The sequence below is a fragment of the Colobus angolensis genome, unplaced genomic scaffold (genome assembly GCF_000951035.1).
Source record: "Colobus angolensis palliatus isolate OR3802 unplaced genomic scaffold, Cang.pa_1.0 Scaffold47, whole genome shotgun sequence".
Classification (NCBI taxonomy): Eukaryota; Metazoa; Chordata; class Mammalia; order Primates; family Cercopithecidae; genus Colobus; species Colobus angolensis.
The window spans coordinates 1463820-1472347 of record NW_012118154.1 but is presented as its reverse complement, the minus strand read 5'-3'; the positions used below and the strand labels follow the sequence as shown (position 1 = coordinate 1472347).

The 8528-nt window shown below is 41.5% G+C and overlaps 1 protein-coding gene across 1 annotated transcript in view; it reads left to right on the top strand.

Annotated features, from left to right (window-relative positions):
• The window catches only part of NLRP1 (NLR family, pyrin domain containing 1), a 69246-nt gene that overhangs the window by 17498 nt on the left and 43220 nt on the right, over positions 1 to 8528 (top strand). The window lies entirely within an intron of this gene.

Genomic DNA, 8528 nt, shown 5'->3' with positions numbered 1-8528 from the left:
AAGCAGGAAGGAAAAATTCCAGGAAAAGAGAATAGCATGTACAAAGGCTCTGTGCAGAAGGCAGGATGAGGCAGTCAAGGAATTGAAAGCAGGCCAGTGTAGCTGGAGGGCAGATAGCAAAGGAGTGAGGTAAGGCTACAGATACCAGCAGGAACCAGACTATGCAAGGTTTGTGCGCCATGTTGGATTTGGGGTCTTTTCCTGATGGTGTGGAATTTTAAGCAGAAGGTTGACAAGATCAGTACATTTTCAAAATAGAAACTGGCTGCAACATGAAAAATGGATTGGAAGAGTGCAAAAGTAGAGGTTGGGAAATCAATTAGTAAGAAAATTGCAGTAGTCCCTGCAAAGATGGTGATAGCTTGGACTAAGGAAAATTATAGTACTTTTTGTAACAGACAGTCATAGCTTGGACTATGGTATTGGCAATGGATATGGAACAAAGTGGCTAGATGTAAGAGAGCTGCAAAAGTAAAATCAACTGGGCTCAGTGATGGATTGAATTTAGGGAAAAAAGGAAGAGGAAGATATCAAGGATGATTTTAGGTTTCTGACCAAAGCAGCTCATGGGATAGTGGCATCTTCATTAAGATGGGGAATACTAAAAGAAAAGTGATTTGGGGGGTGGAGCATCATGAGTGTGGTCTCGTGCTTGCTGGTTTCAAGATCCTTTCAAGCTATCCAACTGGGCATGCCAAATAGGTTTCATAAAGCTCTATCCAAAGATAAGGTTGCCCATAAAACAAATCTCAACAAATTTGCAAGGACTGAAATCATACAAAGTATATCCTCTGACCGTGATAAAATGAAATTAGAAATCAACAATAGAAGGAAAGTTGAGGAGTTCTTAAATACACTGAAATTAAAACCACACTCCTAAATAACCAAGGGCCAAAGAAGAAATCACAAAGGAAATTAGAAAATATTTTGAGAGGGATGAAAACAAAATCACAACATGCCAAAATGTATTGGATATAGCTAATGCAGTGCTTAAAGGGAAATTTATAGTTATAAATGCCTCTATTTAAAAAAAATAAATAAATAAAGGAAAGATAGAGCCAGACATGATGGCCCATGCCTATAATCCCAAAGCTTTGGAAGGCCAAGGCAGGATGATTACCTTAGGCCGGGAGTTTGAGACCAGCCTGGGCAACATAGAGAGACCCTGTCTCTACAAAAACATAAAATAAAAAATTAGTTGAGAATGATGATGTGTGCCTATTGTCATAACTACTTGGGAGGCTGAGACGGGAGGATCACTTGAGCCCAGGAATTCAACACTGCAGTGAGCTGTGATTATGCCACTGCACTTCAAGCTAGGCAACAGAGACAGATCTTATCTCTACAAAAATTTTTTTAATTAATGAAAAAATGAAAAGATACCACTACACACTTATCAGAATGGCCAAAATCCAAAACACTGACAATACCAAATGCTGGTGAGGATGTGGAACAACAGGAACTCTCATTCATTGCTGGTGGGAATGTAAAATGAGACAGCCCCTTTGGAATACAGTCTAGCAGTTTTCTACAAAACAAAATACACTTTTACCATAGGATCCGGCAATCGCACTCCTTGATATTTACCAAAATGAGTTGAATACCTCTGTCCACACAAAAACCTGCACGTGAATGTTTATGGCAGCTTTGTTCATCATTGCTAAAATTTGGAAGCAAGCTGTCCTTCAGAAAGTGAATGGACTCAGAAATTGTGGTACAAACAGACAGTGGACTATTATTCAATGCTAAAAAGAAAGAAGTTATCAAGCTACAAAAAGATATGGAGAAACTTTAAATGCATGTTACTAAAAGAAGCCAATCTGAAAAGGCTACATGCTGTATGATTCCAACTGTATGACATTCTGGAAGAGGCAAAAACAAGGAGATAGTAAAAAGATTAGTGGTTTCCAGGGCTTGGGGGAAGGGAGGAATTAATAGAGCACAGAAGAGTTTTAGGGCAGTGAAACTATTCTATATACTATAATCGTGCATACATATTATTTTACAGCAATCAAACTCCATAGAATGGACACCACCAAAAGTGACCCCTAATGTAAACTGTGCACTTCGGGTGATGATGTGTCCATGTCAGTCTATCAACTATAACAAATGTCACCACAATGTACTAGTGTGGTACAGCATGTCAATAGTGGGAAAGATTGTATGAGGGATGCGGGGACAGGGAGTATATGGGAACTCTCTGTACTTTTTCCTCAGTTTTACTGTGAACCTAAAACTACTCTAAAAAATAAAATCTACTGAAGAAGGAAGAGAAGAGGAAGTGGAGAAATCTCAAATCAGTAACCTAAACTTACACTTTAAGAATTTGTTTTCCTTGGGTCTTTCATGTTAGTAAAGAAATTTTTTTTTTTTTTTTTGAGACGGAGTCTTGCTCTGTAGCCCAGGTTGGAGTGCAGTGGCCGGATCTCAGCTCACTGCAAGCTCCACCTCCCGGGTTTACGCCATTCTCCTGCCTCAGCCTCCCGAGTAACTGGGACTACAGGCGCCCACCACATCGCCTGGCTAGTTGTTTTGTATTTTTTTAGTAGAGACGGGGTTTCACCATTTTAGCCAGGATGGTCTCGATCTCCTGACCTCGTGATCCACCCGTCTCGGCCTCCCAAAGTGCTGGGATTACAGGCTTGAGCCACCGCGCCCGGCCCCAGAAATTTTTTAAAAAAGCAAACAAAACCAAAAGCAAGCAGGGGGAAAGAAATAATAAAGACTAGAGTAGAGATAAATGAAACAGAGAATAGAAAACAATACAGAAAGTTAGTTCTTTAAAAATACCAACAAAATTTGACACCTTTTAGCTAGACTAACTAAAATTAAAAGTAAGAAGATTCAGATTACTAAAATCAGAAATAAAAGATGGAGTATCACAACTGAACTTACAGAAATAAAAAGGATTATAAGTGAAAATTATGAAATATTGTAAGCTGACAAATTAGATAACCCAGATGGAATGGGCCAACTTCCAGAAAGACACAAATACCTAAACTGACTTAAGAAGAAATACAAAATCTTAATAGACTTGTAACAAACACAGATATTGAATTAGTAAGTTAAAAACTTTTTATGAAACAAAATTCAGGCCCAGATGGCTTTACTGGTGAATTCTACCAAATATTTAAGGAAGAATTAACACTTATCTTTTCAAACTCTTCCAAAAATAGCAGAAAAGAGAACACATGCCAATTTGTTCTATGAGACCAATATTACCCTGATACCAAAATTAGACTAAGATAACCAAAAGCATCACAAGAGAAAAAAAAATCTACAAGCCAGCATCCTTTATGGGTATATATGCAAAATTACATAACAAAATACTGGCAACATATAAAAAGGATTGTAGACCTTGACCAAATGGGATTTATCCCAAGAATGCAAATTGAGTTTAACCTAGGAAAATTGATCAATGTAATGCAAGATGTTAATAGAACAAAGAACACAAACCAATGGTTATCTCAAAGACAAAAAAAAAAGCATCTGACAAAATCCAACACCTTTTCATATTGAAAACACTCAGCAAAAGAAATAAAAGGGAACTTTATCAACCTGATAAAGTTGTTACCAGTGAAAAACCCACAGCTAACATTATACTTAATGGTGGATGACTGAGTGCTTTCCCCCTAAGATTAGGAATAAAACAAAGATGTCTGTTCTTGCCATTTCTATTCAACATTGTACTCAAGGTTCCATCCAGAGCAATTAAGCAAGAAAATGAAATTAACGGCTTCCAGATTGAAAAGAAAGTAAACTGTTATTTGCAGGTGACATGACGTTGTATGTAGAAAATCCTAAGGAATCTACAAATATTCAAATTAGGGCCAGGTGTGGTGGCTCATGCCCTGTAATCTCAGCACTTTGGGAGGCTGAGGTGGGTGGATCACTTGAGTTCCGGAGTTCAAGATTAGCCTGGGTAACGTGGCAAAACCCTGTCTCTACCAAAACTACAAAAAATTAGCCAGGCGTGGTGGCACACTCCTATAGTCCCAGCTACTCAGGAGGCTGAGGTGGGAGAATTGCTTCAGCCTGGTAGGCAGAGGTAGCAGTGAGCTGAGATTGTGCCACTGCACTCCAACCTGGGTGACAAAGGGAGACCCTGTTGAAAAAGAAAGAAAGAAAAAACACTACGATTTCAGCAAGGTTTCAGGAAACAAGATCAGTATACAAAAGTTCGTTGTACTGCTATACACTAGCAGTGAACAATCCAAAAATTAAATTAGGAAAACAATAAATTTAACAAAAGAAAGCATGTACACAGGGAACTACAAAAGATGGCTGAAAGAAATCATATAAGACCTAAACAAATGGAAAGATGTCCCGTGTTCATAGATCGGAAGACTTGATATTATTAAAATGATAGTACCCCTGAAACTGATGTACAGGTTCAACACAATCCCTGTCAGAATCCCAGCTGCCATTTTTGCAGAAATGGACAAGCTGATTCTAAAATTCACAGGCAAAAATAAGATTGCATGTCAAGCCTGGGGAACACCCCCACCCCAGTATTTAATGGCCAAAGAAGAGCCAACAAACAAGCCTGAGAAGGAGGGGCCACATAGATGAAAGGGACACCAGGAAAGAGAGGTGTCATGGAACCCAGCAGAGGAGAGGGTCTCAAGGAGGTCAGCAGGGCCTACTGCTGCTGGGAGGTCAAGTAAGATAAGTACTGACATTTGTCCATAGGATTAGTGATAGGAAAGTCATGAATAACCTCAGCAGAAGTAGCTTACGTGGCATGAAGAGGCCAGAATGCAGACTGGAGTGGATTAAAGAGGGAGAAAGAGGTTAAAAAATGAGACCACAAATACACTTTTTTCAAAGACTTTGATAGTGAAAAGGAGGAAAGCACTAAAGCAGAGGGGATGGTGGGCTGAGTAAATGTGTGTGTCTGTCCATCTGCTTACTTGCATTTAAGAAGGAAAAGATCTCAGTTTGAGAATCAGTGGAGGAGGAGTGATAAAAGACACAAGAAGGAGAAGGAATCATTGATGACTCTATCCTCAGAGGGAGGAGGGAGGAGAAAGATTGGCCTTGGAAGAGGGAGGAAATGTCTCCTCTACTGTAACAGGAGGGGAGATGAGGACAGGGAAGAGAGAGGTAGGAACATAGGATTCACTCTGAGAAGCTGAGAGGTTCCCATCTGATGGCTTCATTTTTGTCTGAGAAATAGGAATTGAGTTGTCTGCTAGGAGTGAGTGTGAGGGTTGAGGTGCTGGATGTTTGGAAAAGGCAAGATCTTCAAATGGCCATAATAGAGTGTGAGATCTCTGCCTGTCAGGCATTGCTGTGGCCCATGTGAGGGTCATGGTCATGATTCCAGATGGCAGCCACATACCCTGTTGCACAGGTGGGAGTTGGAGTGGAGAGTCGGAAGATAGCAGAAGTCAGGATTAGCCAGAGGAATGTGATGGAAGGTCAGAGGGTAAGAAATTCAGGGATACTGCCAATGAAGGATCATGGAATCTAAGCTACATTCTAAGGAAATTGAAGAAAAGAAAGTGATAAGAGATTGAGAGAAGGGAGATTGCAAAAAAGGAAAGCAATCAAGAGATTGCTCATTGAAAAGGAGTTACAGTGGGAGAAGTTGAGCAGGCAGAGTAAGGAGGCAAGCCCAGCCTCGTGCTGTGACTTGCTGTATCCATGAGGCTGCTCTACCCACTCCTAAGACCTATCCAAGGAGAACCACCAGAGTCTGGTAACAATGCTTTTGAGTAGGACTAAGGAATCCTGGTTCTACCTCAAACTTCACACCCCAGTAGGAAGACACCAATCTTCAATGTACTCTTTTTACATTGGCATAGAATTTCACTATCTCAAACCCAAACACCTCCATATCCATTAATTCCTTGGGCCTTCCAAAAAACACCCTGCAAAAATGGCAGAGCAGGGACAATTATTTCCATTTTCCATATATAAAGAATGGACTGGGGAAGGACATTCCCTGGAGCCAGACACACACAGGTTCCAATCTTGCCTCTAACAGTTACAGATTGAAAACTATGGGTAGGTTTCTTTAGCAAGTTTCAGTTTACTCATTAATAACATGGATTTACTATGTCTATTGCACAAGGTGGCTACAAAGTCAAAGGAGATCATGTGTGCTATGTACTTAGGGTCATTTATGCTATATACTTAGGACATGTATGCTGTGTACTTAGGATCATATATGCTATGTACTTAGGACATGTATGCTGTGTACTTAGGACATGTGTGTTATGTACTTAGGGTCACATATGCTGTGTACTTAGGGTCATGTGTGCTATGTACTTAGGGTCATGTGTGCTATGTACTTAGGGTCACATGTGCTATGTACTTAGGGTCATGTGTGCTATGTACTTAGGGTCACGTATGCTGCTATGTACTTAGGGTCATGTGTGCTATGTACTTAGGGTCACGTATGCTATGTACTTAGGGTCATGTGTGCTATGTACTTAGGGTCACGTATGCTATGTACTTACGGTCACATGTGCTATGTACTTATGGTCACGTATGCTATGTACTTAGGATCACGTATGCTATATACTTAGGACATGTATGCTGTGTACTTAGGGTCATGTATGCTGTGTACTTAGGGTCACATATGCTATATACTTAGGGTCATGTATGCTATGTACTTAAGGTCACATATGCTATGTACTTAGGGTCATGTATGCTATATACTTAGGACATGTATGCTGTGTACTTAGGGTCATGTATGCTATGTACTTAGGGTCACGTGTGCTATATACTTAGGGTCACGTATGCTATGTACTTAGGGTCATGTATGCTATGTACTTAGGACATGTATGCTGTATACTTACGATCACGTATGCTATGTACTTAGTGCCTAAGTTGTCCTAAGAGGCTCAGAGAAATTAACAACTTTCCCAATTCACATAGTTAGCAGTGGGAGAGCTGGACACAACTCAGTGAGGGCATGACCAGCACCAACACCTGCCTCCTCTGTATCAGGTAAGCCGGGGCCTGATTAATTCTGGCTCACTGAGGGTAGCACCATAAAAAGAAAAAAAGTGGCCTAAGATTACCAAATCTGGATCAGGCAAATGTGAATATTTCCCACAATAAAAACGTCTCCACATGGAAGAACACACAGCCTTACACATGCTTGGATGCCAGACTACCCAAGACCCACAGGCAAAGTCCTAACGATTATATTTCTATTTTTTTATTTACCTGCATCTCCCCATTTCCTCCCCCACCTCGCCCCTGGTAACCACCATTGATTCTTTCTTTGTATGTATTTTACTTTTTTAATATTTCACCCACAAGTGAGACCATGTAGTGTTTTTTTTTCTATGTCTGGCTTATTTCACTTTTGGATTTATTTTGAGATACATTGAGTAAGCTGGTGTCAAGTATTCTGGGGTTTTTTTCACTAATGGCATGTAAAATTGAGCACATTACACAGACAAAGGAGAAATTGGTGGGAGTGGGGTTGGAGAGCTCAAAAAAGGAATGCTGGAAAGAGCAAGGTCAGGGGAGAGACCAGACAGAGGGTGTGGAATCAAAGACACATGAAGGTGGACCCTTGGCCTCCTCTGGGACAGAAGAGAAAGGACTATGTGATGACACAGGCAGCTGAGGACAGAGAGGTGGAGGGACATTGAGGGTTTTGGTTTCCACAGCAGCAGCATCCTTTAAGCACCAACTTTTTGCCAGGGGCTTCCCTAAGAACGTGGCATACATGATCTCCTTGGATCTTTGCAGCCAGCTGGTACAATAGACATGGCAGATCCATAATACTGATGAGTGAACTGAAACTTGATAAAGATACCTGCCATGGTCTTCAGCTTGTGACTGACAGAGGCAAGATTTGAACCCATCTCTCTCTAGCCCCAAAGCTTGTGCCCTTCACCTGCCCACTGGGGTCACTACTGCCCAGGGTCAGATGACCTCAGCCTCCTCACAGAGGTCCAATACTGACGGTCTTCACTGGGGCTTGGGAGTGGGTAGGACTGGAGGAGGGAAGTCCACACAGCACAGTTTGTAATGGTAAGTTGTTCAAAAATGAATAAAGCCCCAAAAGAGATGCATTTGTTTATGCTGAGATGAGTCCTGGGGGCAGGAACATGCCCAGTGAAAATGAGCTTGTCAACAAGCAGGAAATCAGATAAGCCAGGTGGGTAAAACTGATCACCCAGGGAGAGAGTGAGCTGGCAGGAGACAGCCATCTGGGAAGTAGGCCCTCAGCTGTGAGATGCCAGCCACAGGCAGTGAGCACAGAGCCACATCTGCCAGCTGCGTCTGGACTTTCTTGAGCCACACTCTGCAGCTCAGGGTTGGGAGCAGAGAAGGAAGACAGCGATTGTCCAAGGAGACATTACCAAGGGCCTGGTGCACTCTAAAATGCCAAGTGCTCTACAGTGCCACATACTGAGTTATGTCGTGTGTGTGTGTGTCTGTGTGTGTGTGTGTGTGTGTTTGTGTGTGTCTGTGTGTCTGTATATGTGTATGTGTCTGTATGTGTGTGTGTCTGGGTCTGTGTGTGTGTGTGTCTGGGTCTGTGTGTGTGTGTGTGT